Genomic DNA, 16,216 nt, shown 5'->3' with positions numbered 1-16,216 from the left:
ATAGATAAGAAGTTGTAAGGGAGATCGCCCATATTTTACAGGGTTCTAGTCGTTCGAGGATCCCACCGTGAATCGTGGCCATAGGGCCTATTATACCTCATTCGATTCTCCAAGCGACCCTTTGGAGTTCAGTATTGTTATCCCACTTTACAGATGAAGAGCCTGGAAAGAAGTGCAAGGCTGAATCGGAAACACGTGCTTCCTTCAGGCCTTCCACACTCTGTGAGGCGCCGGGAAAGGCTGTCTTTCACAATCCATCCTTCCGGAGGGCTCCCAGAGGAATAGAGTTAGAGGGGAGCCCTCTCCCATCACCCTTTCCCCTGCGAGCACCCAAAGTGACATGTGGTTTGCTGTCATCTGCCCGATGCTGCCTCGGGAGACTAGGGCTGCCGTGCCGGGCCTGTCCTTCCTCTGCCCGGGACCAAGCACTGGGTGAAGTCACCAGTAACTTGTAGCAACGCGCCTGGCCCACAGGTTTTTTTTTTTCTTCTTCAGCGCCCGGGAAAGAGCACGTGCCCCGTCCCCGCCCACTCTTCCGGGCTGGCCAACGGCGAGCTCGGATTGGGCTGCGAAGGACCACGCCCCGTCCCCTCGCCCAATCGGCCCCCTCGCCGGGTACGCTCCCTCCTTCACAGCCCCGCCTCGCCACCCCACGTTACGTCTACCCCCCCCTCCCGCCCATCTCCCCCCTCCACCTCCGTTATCCCGAAGCTGCGGCTCCGAGAGGCGAACCCACCTCCCTCTGCCTTCCATTGGCTAGTGAGGTCCCGCGCGAGCGGGAGGGAGCCCTAAGTCCCCGCCCTCGCGAGCCCGGGCCCAGCCTCTCGGAGCTGGCTTTCTCCAGGAGCCGGCGCGGAGTGGGGAGGGGCGGCGGGCACTGCGGCCCGGAACGCGCGACGCCGCGCGCGCCCCTCGCGGGCCCCTCCCTCCGGTGGCTCGGCGCAGGCCGCCGCCGCCTCTGCGCACGCGCGCTCAGCCCGCCCCGCGCCCTCCTGTGCCCGTTCGCGGGTGTCCGTCCTCGCGCTGTGTGAAATCCGGCGCCGCAGCCGCCGGGGTAGCGGCGCTTCCCTCAGGCGCGCGCACGCGCCCTCGCGGGTCCTCGCGGTGCGCTCGGCCTCGTGGGCCGTTATCCGCCTCCCAACCCCAGCCCCGGCGGCCTCTCGCCCCTCGGGAACGCACGCGCGCTTGCGAGAGAGGGTCTCCAGTACGCGGACGGCCGCCGCCGCCGCCGCCATCGCGCGGGAGGGAGGGAGCGAGCGAGCGAGCGAGCGAGGCTGGTCCGCCCTCCCCCTGGTTCCCGCCCCTCCCCCCTTCCCCTCCCCGCCCCCCGCCCCGAGGGAGAGCCGCGGCGCGGCGGGAGGAGGAGGTGGAGGAGGCGGAGGAGGGAGCCCGCGAGGGAGGGTCCGCCCGGCCCCCCGCCGCCGGAGCCGCCGCCGCCGCCTCAGCCGCCTCAGGAACGAGTCGCTAGGGGAACATGGCGCCGGGCCCGCCGCCGCGGAGGCCGGGATCGCGGAGGCCGGGGCCGCGCTGAGGGCGCCCCCGAGGCTGGTGAGTGGCTCGTAGCCGGCGGAGGGGGAATGTGGGGACGGGCGAGGCGTCGGGCGCCGCCCCGCTGCGGGATCCAAGGGTGGGGGGAAAGGCGGGGACCGCGGGGCCCGGAGCCCGCGAACAATGGAGGAGCCGGAGGGGGAGGGGAGGGAGCGGCCCCCCCTCCCCAGCGCCCCGCGGTCCCCGCGTCCCGGCCGCTGCATGCCCGGGCCCGGCCCGCGCGGCCCGCCTTGCCCTTCCTATTCGCTGGTGTCCCCGCAGCCCTGCAATCCCGGCGTCTGCCTCCACACACGCCCCACCACAACCCGGTGAGGGATCTCCGTGTCTCTCAGCCTCCACTCGAGATGCCCGACTCCCAGTTCTGAGCCGTCTTCTTTCCCACTTCCTCCCCCTACCCCGACCCCCCAGTCATACCTACTTGGCCACCTCCTGGAGTCGGCTGTGCCCCTGGGACAGCCTACCTCCTCATTGACCCCTCTGTATCCCTTCTGATGCTCCGTGGCCCTTCTGCCTTGCCTGCTTTCTGCTAGCATCACTTTTGGGAGGAAATCCCCATTCTTCTTCTTTGGCCTATTTACTGTTGTTATCCCTGCCTTAGAACATCTTGCATCCCCAGGAGCTGTCCCTTTAGGACCTGCGGTTCCACCTCCGTGGAGATCCGTATTGGTCTGTTGATATAGGCACTGCTCTGCTGCCCTCCCGGTCTTGGCTTTGGACATAATTCCTTCTTGTATTTGGGGCCACCTGCCCCACATTTTGCCGGGCCGCAACACTGAACCTTCTGCACCTCCTTGGGCTGCCCCTAGGCTGCTTACGGTTCTCAGATTCTGATGCTCCTTGCTCGCTTCCTTCCCTTCTCAGTGATTGCTCCCATTTTGCCATTCAGACCCTGTCCTCTTTTCCAGACCCTTCTGCCTGCCAACTCTGCCTCTGTGCAGGCGCTCTGATCTTGCATGCACTCCCCTGGGGTGCCTGGCTTTTTGCCTCTTTTACCTAAACCCCTTTCTGTCCCTTAGGGTGTCTCATTTCTGCCATTTCCTTTAGCAGACTTCTGCCCTAACCCTGACTCTGCTCAGCTGTGCTCTGCTCTTCTATTCTCGTTTTCCTCTCTTTTCCACCTTTATTTCAATGCCCCTCTGCTCCGCTTCATTCATTTGCTCTCTCTCCCCCCAGGCCCATCTCCAGTAAGTTCATCTACACCTAGGACTTGCTGCCTGTGTCTTCCTTGCTCCTGGTGTTTCTCTGCACTTTAGATGACTCTGACCCCGACCCTTCACACGCTGCCCATTCTGCCCTTTTCTTCTACAGGCTTTCCCCCTTCATTCTCTTTTTTTGGTGCCCTTTCCTTATAGCTCCCGTTTGGAGCTGTCCATTTGTCTGCATAGTTTTGAACCGTTTTGAACTTTACTGTTGCTGTCCCTGTCAAAGTGATCATCTTCAACACCAGTCTCCTTGTGTTCTATATTTGGTCCTTCTTAATTCTAAGTCCTCCACCCCCCATTCAGCCTTTCACTGGATTTTTTTTTTTTCTTCATTTGCTCATCCTGTCTTGTTCTGCCTCTCACCTCCTTTTAAGTTCTTTTCCTTAGTTCTAACCTGAAGGTATCATTCCTTTCTTATCACTGTCTCCCCTTTCTTGGAGCCTACAAATTATTGTTTAGATGCCCCTTTTCTTTTGATTCCCGTCTCTCAGTTCCTTTCCTCTTTTGCTTCTTGCCTTTCTCTCTCGTGGCTTTCTGCCTTTTCCCTCATACCCTGTCAGGCTCCCTTTCTAATACTTAACTCCTATCATACCTACTTCTCAGGGTTTCCCATCCACCACCACCAAGTTCTTCATTGAGGACATCCCTGTCCTGTGCATCTCTCAGCATTTGCCACAGTAGGTTGAGCTGAGGTACTCTAGGCACTGATCCAGGCTGCAGATTCTCTGTGGAGTCCTGAGTGTTTTGAATTTTATCTTCAAAAGTCCTCCTGAGATCTGTCACTGAGGTAGGAATTGATTGGTTGCAGCTCTCTGCAGTCAGGGAGTATCTCCCCATTTTTCTGACTCGCATTGAGGTTACTGATGGTGGGTAGGATTCATCTATTGCCCCATTCATGTTCTCTTTGCTCCCTCTCTGGGCCTCACAGCTTTGTGCCCTTGGGAAAGGGGACTGCAGCTGCTCCTGACTCGATTCTTCTCACTTCCCTCCTTGCCTCTCGGAACAGTTGTAGACAGTTGTAGGCTCGACACTCTTCCACCTCCACACCACACACCAGTACACCCCCACCTTACCCCCAGAAGCATTCATGAGTATGTAATTTTTTGTTGGTTTTTGGTTTTTCATCAGCTGAAAAGTCATATTCTTGTTTTACTCCAGGCCAAGGAAATGTGAGTTGTCAAGTTTTGCATGTCCCAGGGGTTGCTGAGGCCACATTTGGTGTTAACAGGCTCTAGCCTACAGCAGCTGTAGTCTTGTCTTCTCTCTTAGCCTTTGGTTAATGCTGTGACCTTGGGGGTTGGGTTAGACCCAGTGGGTTTCTTCCTTTTGCACCTATGACCCCTGGAAGGCTTCAGCTTCCTGGTCTTCAAAATGGTGAGAACCTAGGTTTGGAAAGCATTTTGTGGTGGTTGTTGAGAGGAAGAGTGCCAAGTGTCACTCAGATTTCTGCCCTCTGGTATAGCCGGGACTCCCAGCCACAGGAGCCCAGTGCACCTGTGCAGGGAACCAGTGGTGAGTTCTGACAGCCCCCAGACTTTATAAGGGGCCTGGTTGGGTAGAGTGGGAGAGGGCCGCCAAGAACTGGCTGGTAGAAGTGTATTTGGGATTGTTGTCTGCAAGCTGTGCTTGTCTTACCTTTTCCAACCCCGTGTTTCTCAAGTTCCTTTAATGAGTTTGTGGTGGGGGTTCAGGAAATTAATGGAGAAGTAGAGGTAGCTTTTTACAAAAGAGCTATCTAATCATTTTGTTCTTTACCTTGGGAGGGGAGGACCTTTGGTGTAGTGTAGGTTTATTCTATTTCTTGAGTAAATCTAAATCAAAAGCCTTTTGTTGTTGTTGTTATTGTTGTTATCGTTGTTTTCTTCCTTATGGCTTAGGGCAATTGCATATTAAGACAGCTATTCAGCTGTGAAGGCACATTTACTGGAAGGACTTTCTTAACTGAGCTATGATCAGACTGTTTATTTCAGCACCTGCTTAGAAATAGTTCTGTGTGAACACATTCGAAATAAAAAAATCTTCTCTGTCAGCTACAGAATTAGATCATTGACTCATCCAGTGTTAGGGTATTGTATACAAGAACATGGGGGTGCGTAATGGATCTGTGTGCCTCTCCTAGCTTTATAGGACTGTAGGTTTTCCGGGTTCTGGTCCTGTTCTCTTTCTTTCAGTTCTGTATTGTGTGGTTGGAAGTTGGTGTCTTGAACGTTGTTGCTAGGCTTGCTCTGCCACTGAGCTGTAGGACTTTAAGCTCTGAGAAGAACAGTGGGGATTGTGATGCTGTGTGACACTTTGGCTTGTTTCTAGTGGTGTTTCTTTGGTCCCATGTCACAATTTCCAGTATTTATTTTAGAGTTTGTGTTCTCCAAGTCAGTATAAACAGTTGTCTTATTTTTCATTCTTATTTGGAGGTGTCACCTACTTAAGAACAGGAACAACTGTGTGCTCGACACCACTACAGCGTGTGTTTCCAGAGTCTTCCTGACACTGGCAGCCTAAAATGTTCTGCATCAAAACTGAGTTCACATAATAGGAAGAGGAGTGACAGAAAGAACAAAGAGCTGTTTTTCCTTCTAAGCTGGGAACTAATGTTTCAGGACTGTCAGATTTCTCTGATGGTAGTGGAGGCTCCATTCCCAGAATTGACATTTGCTTTCGTGATGGAATTGGGTGCTACAGAAATGTGAGGTGGTAGCCTTGGCCTTATGGAACAGTTCCTTTGCCAGTTGGGGCGGAGTGTGAAGCAAGTGATGGCAGCAGATGACTTTTTTCAGTGCACTAGCATGTCTTTAAGGGCTCTTAGCCTGTCTAGATTTTTAGAACTAGCCCAATGAGAGTCCTTTCTTAGCCTCCCCCTTTAAAACTAACCTTTCTTTGTGCTCATGTCTCCTTTTCCTTGCCCATGGTCTTCTTTTTTTTAATTGGCTTGATGATGCCTCAGGACAAGTTAAGTCAGAAACTCTCATTCTTCACACCAGACAGTTGGGTGAAGGTGTGTGGCCCGAATAGTGAGTGACTTTTGGAAAAGGACAGTTGGAAAGTGTGCATAGTTAGTGGCAGGGTGTAGCCTCATGCCTGTGTATGTGGTCGGTCTTCCTGAGACAATACAGCAGATTAGATCATTATAGCTAGAGGTGGGCAAGATAGTAGGGACTAAGCTCGATTGTTTTGCCAACCTTGGTCTGATGTGGTCTCTTGAAAGGTGTTGATCTCTTGCAGGCTGTTTTTGTGATTTTGTAGGACTGTTGTCATTTGCCACCAGGCAATCTAAACAGTGTCTTTTGTTCATTTACTTTTATTTTTTTCGAAACAGGCTCTCACAAAGCCCAGGCAGGCCTCTATCTGGATATATACCTGAGGGTAGCTTTTGAGTCATCTCTCTGCTTCTGTCTCCAAAATTATTGAATTGCAGGTATACACTATCACATCTGGTGTAATTTACCCAATCCATGTGACTTTTGATCAATCATTTACTTCACTTATTTAAATTATCTACCTCTCACAAACCCCAAAGATTATTTGCCTGTAAATGGAAGGTGACTAGCAGAAATAACATGTTGGGCCCTGGAGTTTTGTAGTCTAGTCTAGAATATCAGTGCAGCCTTTGCCGGTGGGAAAGTAAAAGGCTTGCCTGGGGTCATATGGCAGGCTTCTGCTTCAAGATCGTTAGACACAAGAGCAGGGCCTGCCTTCTGTCAAGGCCATATCCTAATTAATTAGGATTGGGGACAGCTTGCTTTTCCACTGGGCTGGATACCCCTGTCTGAAGACTGAGGTCCAGCCCTGATGGTAGACTCCACTCAGTAGAGCAAACTGGGTTGGAAGAGCTGTGGCCTAGTGCTCAGTACCTGGGGCTGTGCTAGGGTCCCCCTCTTGTCCTTGTCATGTACTAAAACAGAATTGAGATAGGGCTTTTCCTGGGCTTACCTTTGTGGATGTTTTTTTTTTTTTCCCAATGGAAAGTAAATACTGCCACTTTCTAAGCCATTCATATGGAAATTAGTTTATAACGGGGGGGGCGGCGGGGGCCGGGCCACCCCTCCCACGGCGCGACCGCTCTCCCGCTCCCCCCGTCGCCTCTCTCGGGGGGCGGGGCGGGCTGTCTCCAGATTGTACTAGCTACATAACTCAGCTTACACCTCTTTTATAAAATGATAGGGAATTTTTCAAGCTGAGTCATTGTTGACCTAGGCTCTCAAATAGCAATGGTCTGAATAGTATTTGAATTGCTGGTATTAAGAAGTGCAAACAAATCATTCATGTTCATCTTCCCAAAAGTTTATTTCTATTTAACTTTTAATACAATATTTTATCAGAGTTTATCTACAAAGAATTCTTGAAAATAAATGGGCCCCTGTCAATGTGACTTTCATTTATTGACATTCTGATATTGACCACCACTGAGCTTAGAGGAGAACTGGGTCTGTTCAGCCATGAAGCATCATTACAAGAATGTAATATTTGTTTTTACTGGAAATAGCCAACTTGCCTAACTCCTTCACCTTCCCTTATGAATGGAGTGCTGCTGTGTTATGGACTCTGCAGGAGTTGTGGCTTGTGCATGTTTTCTTCTTCGGGGCTGCCCTCTTCCCGGCCACTGTAGTGAAATTGAGCCATTGACAGAAAGCTTCCCATGCAGTAAAGAAATATTGAAAAGCCAAGCATAGTAGCACACACTAGTAATCTTGGTGCCTGAGAAGTGGAGGGAGGAGGAGATGATGTTCAGGGAATCCTCAACTACTTATTGAGTTCAAGGCCAGCCTCGGCTACAAGAGATCCTGTCTCAAAAACATACTCCCCCCCCCCCCAACCAAATCAACTAGAAAACAATGTTGAGGAAACTCCTATCCTGACTTATCAGCTATGTGATTTGGGAAAGTTGTTGCAGAATGAAGGGATTGTATCAGATGGCTCCTGCTCTGCCATATTGTGTAGCCAACAAATTGAGAAATTTGGGCATTTCTGTTCCAGATTTGTCAAATCCAGATTTCACAAAATTAGGCAAAAGTTTGTCTAACAGAAAGAAGGTACAAATGTTTGGCTAAGTATTGACTGCTTAACTGGATGGTTTTTTTAGGAGACAAAAAGGTAAAGTACCTCTTGAGTGAGTCTTCAGTGCTGGGGAGGAACCCAGGAACACATGCTACTGGGCATGAGCTCCATTGCTGACTTACAGCCTCAGCCAGAATGTTCTCTTTAGAATATTTTTAGGCAACTGGAAATGTATAGAGAGACTATTGCCATAATTTGTTGTTGTACAACTGAAAAATAAGAGTTATGAGGTTGGGTGTAGGCACAGTGGTAGTTTTTTGTCTGTCATGCATCTGGTCCTGGGTTCCATTTCTAGCACAGCGGTCAGCTAATGTAAAACATTAAAAAGTACATAGAAATGCAGGTGTTTGGATAGAAAACACTGCTCCTTAGTTTTGTTTCATTGCTGACTATAATTACTACACTTGTTCATTTATTTGTGTGTGTGTATATACACATGTGTATGTGCTCGTGTATGTACTGCGCCATGGTACATGTATGGAAGTCAGGGGACAACTTATGAGAGTCAGTTCTTTTCTTCTACCATGTGGAACTTGGGGATTGAACTTAGTCAAACTCAGGTTGTCAGATTTGGCAGCAAGTTCTATCATCCACTGGGCCATCTTGGTAGCCTCGATCACTATAATAATTATTTAGTAGCTCTGAGTTGCAGTTGGTAAACAGGGTTGGGTTAGAGTATATTAGCTAGCTGTAGCTAATGTATAGCCTTCCCACATACAGAAGATTGATTTAAGAATATATTCTTGCAGAGGACCTGGGTTCTATTACCAGCATCCACATGATAGCACACAACCATTTATAACTCAGTTCCAGGGATTCAGTGCCCCCTTCTGGCCTCAGTGGGCACCAGGCACACATGGTGCACAATCATACATGCAAGCAAAATTCCCATACACAGAAAATGAAAATTAAGGAAAAAAAGTACACGTGTAGCTGCATTGAACGTTTTCCTATCTGCATTTAAATGAAAGGTCAAAATCATGGATTTATCTCTTGGAGCCTGTATTAGGTGTGAGACAAAAGAAAATGATCACTGTTGATTGCCGTAGATAATTAAAGAGGACTCTGTTCAGTAACAAATTGATTGTATACAAATGAAAGTCAGTGTTACACTAACACAAGATTATTGGAGTCTTGAAATCTTTTTCTTCAGCAGAATGGCTCAGAGCAAGAGGCCCACCTGGGGTGGGGGTGGGACAGATCCTGACACTGGGGAGTGAGCCCACTTGCTTTATTCTATTTCTGTTCTATAGAAATGCCTATTAAGGTAGTGTAGGAAGCTGTGGGCTCTGCTCTGGGTGATCACTTTCTCCATGGCTGAAACCTTGGTGTATCTTCTTAAGGTTGCTGGGCTCTAAGAAATACCTCCCTCTGATTGGTCAACTGAATGCAGATAAAAACCTTCCTAAAAAATGAAAAAGGGAGGAAGGTTTCTGATTGCTACAGGAGTGAGCCCCAGCTGTTGGTGTGTGTCCAGTATTAAGTCACTAAAACTGGAGAATGGCAGTAGTTGCTTTTGGACTTGTGGTGTGTTGATAAGAAGAAATACTTACTCTCTTGTGCACAGATCTTTTTAAGTTGTTGTTGTTATTACTACTTTTTTGGATGGTGGGTTTGAGAGTACCTATATGTGGTATTTGGTTGGTACTCCAGAGCTAGAGGTATAAAAGGATATAAGCCTCTAATATGGGTACTAGAAACTAAACCCAGGACCTCTGCAAGAGTAGCAAGTGCTCTTAACTACAGCACAAATAAACAGTGTATACATTGATATGTGTGTGTATAATATATGTTATATATGTATTCATGTATACATGTATGTGTGTGCACGCATGAACACACACACACACACACACACACAATTTTTAAAGTTAGGGTCTCACTGTAGTCCAGGCTAACTTGAAACATATTTTGGAAGAATTTGGTAACTTTGAGCACACAGTGACCCTTCCCTTCTGTCTTGGCCTCCTGGGTGCTGGGATTTAAAGGTGTGTGTCACTACGCCAGCCACTCTGGCACAATTTTAAGAGTTGTATAGTCATGGATGTATATATAGTTAACTGTTTAATTAATTAATTAATTTTTTTTGAGTCAGATTCTCTGTGTAGTCCTGGCTGTACTAGGACTCACTCTATAGACCAGACTGGCCATCAACTCAGAGCCCTCCCCAGTGCTAGGATTTAAGGTGTGCACTACTGCTGCCGCCACCACCACCCTCCTACTTTTGAGAGAAGAATATCAGTATGTAGCTTGGCTAGCCTCTCAGTCCGATGCCTCCCACTTCAGTCCCCTGAATTTTGGGATTACTAGCATGTACCACCACACTGGGTTATTTGCATTGTCAGTATAGGCTAAGAAGTAGAGATGCAAACCATGATCCTATATGAACATGTTGAGTATCATAATGTTTACATATTTAAAACATGAAAATCTAAATGTTTTAACCTCAGGGGAATTGTTACTTATGAAAAAATTTAAAAGTATGTTTTTCAAGAATACTTAACATGGGAAAGTGCATATAAAAGCAAGTGTATGTGTGTGGGAAAGCAGGATGTAGAACTATATACAGGGTGAATCTAGTTAAGACATATGTGGGAAAGAGTGGAAGGGAGAACACACTGAAGTGCTATTTGAGCTATCTTTGTTGTAGAATTTGGGTTAAGGACCAGTTTTTCCTGAGTTGTAAATTGTGTGTTTTCTAAAGATTTATGTGTATGAGTGTTTTAACTTCATATATGTCTGTGCACCATGCTTATGCCTAATGCCCAAGGAAGTCAGGAGAGGGCATTGAGTTACAGATGGTTGTGAGCCAATATGTGGATGCTGGGAGCTGAATCTGGTTCATGAGCAAGGTCAGCAAATTCTCTTACTAAAGGTAGGGTTTCAATTAACTCTGTCTAGCCTGGAACTTGATGTGTCCATAAGGCTGGGCTCAAACTCACAGAGAGCTATCTGCCTGTCTGCCTCTGCATCAGTTCTGCTGGAATTAAAGTCCAGCTGATATGTCTGTGTACCCATGCCTGCCTGGTCTAAAGATGGTTATAAGCTGCCGTGTGGGTGCTGGGAACTGAAACTGTACCCTCTAGAAGAACTGCCAGTGCTCTTAGCTACTAAATCATCTCTCCAGCCAGAATATATATTTTTAAAAAAATATATAGTCTCTATATTTTTTAAATTATTATTTTAACAATGGGGGGGTTGCTGTGCATTCATACAACTGTACATGTCTGATGAACAGACAGCATTTTGGAGTGCTTCCCCCCCCCCCCCCCCCAGATTGTGGGAGTTGAGATGGGTTTCTCTGTGTAGTTCCAGCTGTTCTGGAACTCACTTTGTAGATCAGGCTGGTCTTGAACTCAGAGATCTGCTTGCATCTTTGCATCTGCCTCCTATTGCTGGGTTTAAAGTCATGTGCCACCAAATCCAGCTTTTTTTTTTTTTTTTTTTTTTTTTTTAATTCCTGATTTTAGAAAATGTTAAGTCAGTGTATCAAATGTTTTTCTCTATAAAAATCGAAAGAAAAATTATGCTGAAAAACAAATTAAGGAGATCTTTTGGACTCTAGCCCCTCCAGGGCAGACACTGCTTCTCATAGAGTAATCGAATTAATTATTAACAACAGCCACTGCTTACTTTGTACCAGTGCCTGCCAAGTAAGTACTCCTCTGTCCCCACAGTCACCCTCCCAAGTGGGGATTATGTCCAGCTTCTAGGTGGGGAACTGAGGCATAAGAGTGAGGGACTGGCCTAAGGCTACCTGGCCAACCATCCTGTGCAGAAAGCTTCTTTGGTCTGTCTTTCCCTTTCCAGAGTGTTCCATACAAAGTGATCTCTCCCAGAGATGAAGAAAGCTAGAGTCACTTTGGTGGCTATGCAGTTGGAGCATAGTTCTGCCCAGTAAATCCCTGGTGTGTTCTTGGTTCAAGGAGAAAGAGTCAGGTCAGAGTCAGGAATTAGCCACGAGGTTAATTATGTCTTTTTCACATTTTGGGGTGCTTTAGTGGTGGTTAGTACAGTGAAGAGACAAGGGTCTCACTAGATGCTCTAGGCTTACTTTGAACTGGAGATCCTCCTGCCTCAGCCTCCGAAGTGTTGGGATTACAGGTTTGTGTCACTATACCCGACTTGTGTCTTCTCTTTCTTATGGGCCAAAATGTGTTTAAAGAAGTAATTTAAATAAACAACACAGAAAGCTCTAGGGAGGTGGAAATGGATGGCTCTTGAGGTCTGGTTCATCCTCAACAAGCTTGGGAGCTCAGGCCTGCCTGAGCTGGAGACCCTGTTTCCAAAAAAAAAGGAATTACATAGTTTCACTTAATATCTAATCTCTTTAATTCCATCTATTCAAATAGTTTACACAGTTAGGAGCTGCTAAGCAGAAGAGAGCAGGCTGGTTCTTTGTAGCTCATGGGTAGGAGAAAAGAAGTTTTATTTATTCTTTGACCTCCTCATTCAGTCACTGTTTGGGTGATGAGAAGTTAAGGGTGCCAGTACACAAATTGAGCGTCCTTCTTGCTGAGTATGTAGGCCACCGAGGAACAAAGGCCCTTCTTCCCTTACAGGTAACACAAGGAGCACACTGTTTCTGTACCAAAAAGTACAGATTTGAGAGGCCAGTGGCCTGATTCTTTCTTCCTGATCTTATCTTAAAGAATTATGTGTGACTAACCATTTCAATGCAAGAATGCATTGACTGGGGCTAAGACAGATTTCATCTGAGGAAAAAGAATTCTTTTAGGAAGCTGGTTGGGTTCATATTTCTCTTGAATAAGGAATAATTTGGGCCAGTTTGTAGCTGAGTGGTAGAGCACTTGCCTATGCACAGGTTGATTTTCATTCCCAGTACACAGGGAATGAATAACTTGGAAATTATGTGTACCACATTGGCTTTTATTGTAACTATTTAATAGAACACCCTTATGCATAGCATGCATTTTTATTGGCCACTAGTTTTTTCTCATGAGGGCTAGTTCCAGAAGACCTGATTGATGATTACTTGTGCAAAGTTTGGGGCTGAAAGTAGAGGCATACCTTTAATTTTTGCATTCAGGAGGCTGGGGGGTCTTGAGTTGAGGTTAGCCTGGACTATACAGTTTCTATTTTAAATTTAAAAAAAAAAAAATGGGGGTAGGTGTGGTGTTGTATACCTTCACTTCAGTGACAGAGGCAGGTGGACCACTAGGAAGTGAGACCCCATTTCAAAAAATAATGTAAATAAGAAAAAACAAATAAGAAAAGATTTTGGGTAGCTCTGCCAGTTTGTTTTGGTCCCAAGACAAGAAGAACCCAGGGCCTCAAGGTTCATACCTGCAGATTGTTGCATTATTATTTCTAGAGCAGGCCTGACAGATAATCTTGAGTTCAGTATTTGTTGACTAAAAATGTTGAGCATGATGATGTCCACCTCTAATCTCAACACATGGCACACAGAGGTAGGAGAATTAGAATTCAAGATCAGCCTTGTTTGCATGAGATCCTGTCTCCCAAAAAAATGTGTGGGAAGTGGTCTGGAGAATTAACTCACTTAGTACTCACCCAACAGACACAACACCCTCCATTCTAATGTATACAAATCAGGCATTTGAGTTTTGAGGCCAGCCTGGGCTACAAGAGACCCTGTCGTCATCGTTGTTGTGCCATCCCCTTTTCCTTTTAAGGTCTTGAGGAAAAACCTGGAGAGGATGCAGTCTTGAGTACTTTGGTCCTTATTAGGGTATTGGGATTCCTCAAACTGTCCAGAGGAAGGAACATTTTCTCTGCTGTTTTCAGTTGCTTTTTTACCAACCTTATGACATGGGGCTGGTTATTTTTATTGTGGGTTGTATATAAAGTGGGCTCAATACTGATTCTGCCTGCTTAGTCTTTTATCATCATGGACTAAATGTAGAGTAATGAGAACTCTGTAAAGTTGGGAAACCCTTGAGCTTGTGGAGAGGAGAGACACTGTAGGAATGTCCAGATAAGCATGAGGTTGCCCCAGGCTGGATTTGCCGCAGTAAGTGGAGCAGACTTGCTGCTGAGCTTGTTATCTCTTAGTCTTTGCAACAGCTGTCTCTGCCCCCAGGTCATAGCGACTTTTAGGGTCTTATCAGCAAGTATCTTATATTTGGAGATGTTAACTCCAGGTCACTGGGGAAGTATCAGTTGTTACTATTTGTCAGACCTTCCAGCCCTGGGCCAGGCCTCAGCCACTTTCTCTCTTAGCAGGCTGTGAGGCCCAGTCCTTTCCCTCTCCCTTTAGGCAAGACAAACTTCTGGTGACTCAGCTACCTCCTGGGAAGAGCAGAGCAGAGCAGAACAGACTGCCCAAGTGACTGACTACTCATAGGGTCTCGGTGCAAATTCAGGCTCTAATGGTGAGTTTGGGAAGCCTGGAAGAGTGAATGCCTGCCTAGGTCATGGTCCGGGCTCACCAAATGCCTTTATTAGTGGTGTGATGCCTGTAGTTGCCTCTTAAGGACCAATTGAGAGAATGGTGGTAGGAAAGTTTACTAAACACAGGACCCTGTATTTAGTTCAGGAACGGGCTGAGAGAGAAAGTAGGCTCAAGGGTCAGACTAGAAATAGTATTTTCCAAGAAAGTTGATGGACTTGCATGGACATAAGGAGGTGTGTGTTTTAAAGTCTTCCTATACATGACAGCAGCAAGAATATGCAGTCAGGTACTTAGGAAATTTAGATTCTTGACAGTGTCCTTCCATGTCACCTTAAGCAAAACAGATTATTACTATTAATAAATTAACAGTGTTTATGAGGAGTGCAGGCAGTGGATGAAAAGTAATTGCATATAGAAGCACTCACTTAATAGGGATTACAGTTTCCAAAGAGTAAGTATTGGTTGGATGTCAGGTGTGAAGTGCAATGTGCTTGCATAAGTCCAAGGAATCCTGTATCCTGTGTCTTTTCCACTTTTAGTCTCACTGTAAGCCATTGGGGTCACAGGGAAACACTTTGATACTTGTTTTCCCATGGTTTAAATTTCTCAGGGCTTGGGGCTAAAGAGATAAAGAGCACTTGCTGATTTTGCAGGGACCCCAAATGATCTTGCAAGTTCCAGAGGTTTTGTTGCCTTCTGTAGGCACTGTATGCACGTGGTATATATACAATAAAAAAAGTCTTAAACACCAGAAGAACCCTCAGGGCTTCTGTGTGATCTGCAGAACCCTTAGCAGTTTGCCCTGCCCTGGTCTTCCCTGCCGTCCCTAACTTACACTTGCCCAGCTAAATGCCTGTCCTCATCCAAGGGGAGCCACCAGTGTTCTTTCTCTGCTAGTGTCTGATGAGCTGGCTCTTCTTTCTAAAGTACCCCTCTCAGTCCTTCTGCTTGCTGAGTTCTCTGTTTATCTCAGGGGTCCATTTTTTGTTGTTGTTATTTTTGGATTTTTTGTTTTGTTTTGTTTTGTTTTTTTTCAAGACAGGGTTTCTCTGTATAGCCCTGGCTGTCCTGGAACTCACTCTGTAGACCAAGCTGGCCTCGAACTCAGAAATCTGCCTGCCTCTGCCTCCCAAGTGCTGGGATTAAAGGCGTGCGCCACCACTACCCGGCAGGGGTCCATGTTTTGAGATCTCCAATTTTGAATTTTCTCAGCCCTGGTCACAACTTTTAGTGGTGGCTCAGCACATGTCACTTGTTTCAGTACAGTGACATGTTCATGGAGTTCCATGTCAGTAGTCATAAAAACACTCTTTGCTATTTCCCAGCTGCCCTGTTCCTTTCCTTGGGGGCATCCATATTTTACCAGAGGCTTAGATATGTTGCCCTCTACTTTTGCATGAATATTGTCATGCTGTGGTTTGTATCTGTATCTCTTTTGTTTATGTCTTGAGAGATTATTTCATATTAACACAGAGTGGTGTTTGTTTTTGTTTTTTTACAGCTTTCTGCTATTCCATTAGACAAGTACATTACTAGTGTGCTTCCAGTTAGTGCTAGGGAGAAAACTTGACTGTGTCATTTGCCATCCAGTAAAATTCTGAGAAGTGGAGTGTTTGCTTGCTTGCTTGCTTTGAGACAGGGTCTCACATGGTCTAGGATGGTATTGAGCTGGCTATATAGTGGAGGATGATCTTGAACCTCTGATATTCCTTCCTCTACCTTGAGTAGGAGATTATAGTTATTTATCATATGAAGATCTACATTGTGCTGGAAATCAATTGCAGGGCTTCCTGCATGCTAGGCAAACACTGCATCACCTGAGCTTTACTCCCAGTTCCATTTACAGTCTATAGATAGTCTTACCCTACAGTGCGGGTTTGTTTGAAGCTCAAAGTAATCCTGTCTGTCCTCCCATGTGCAAGATTATAGTTGTAATCTGCCATGCCTGGCTCTCCTTTCTTTGTTAGCTTCTTTCTTTCTTCTTTTTCCTCCCTCCTTCCTTCCCTCCCTCCCTCCCTCCCTCCCTCCCTCCCTCCCT

At 46.8% G+C, this 16,216-nt stretch overlaps 1 protein-coding gene across 1 annotated transcript in view; it reads left to right on the top strand.

The window, feature by feature from the left end:
* Positions 1-1,371: 1,371 nt before the first annotated feature.
* Positions 1,372-16,216, top strand: part of Arhgap35 (Rho GTPase activating protein 35) — a 111,352-nt gene continuing 96,507 nt past the window's right edge. Inside the window, exon 1 of the mRNA XM_021218752.2 lies at positions 1,372-1,548. The gene's annotated coding sequence lies outside the window, so the exon portion shown is untranslated. The remainder of the gene's footprint in view (positions 1,549-16,216) is intronic.

Source organism: Mus pahari, chromosome 19 (assembly GCF_900095145.1).
Source record: "Mus pahari chromosome 19, PAHARI_EIJ_v1.1, whole genome shotgun sequence".
Classification (NCBI taxonomy): Eukaryota; Metazoa; Chordata; class Mammalia; order Rodentia; family Muridae; genus Mus; species Mus pahari.
Note: the sequence above shows the minus strand (reverse complement) of the source record. Positions and strands in the feature narration are given on the sequence as shown.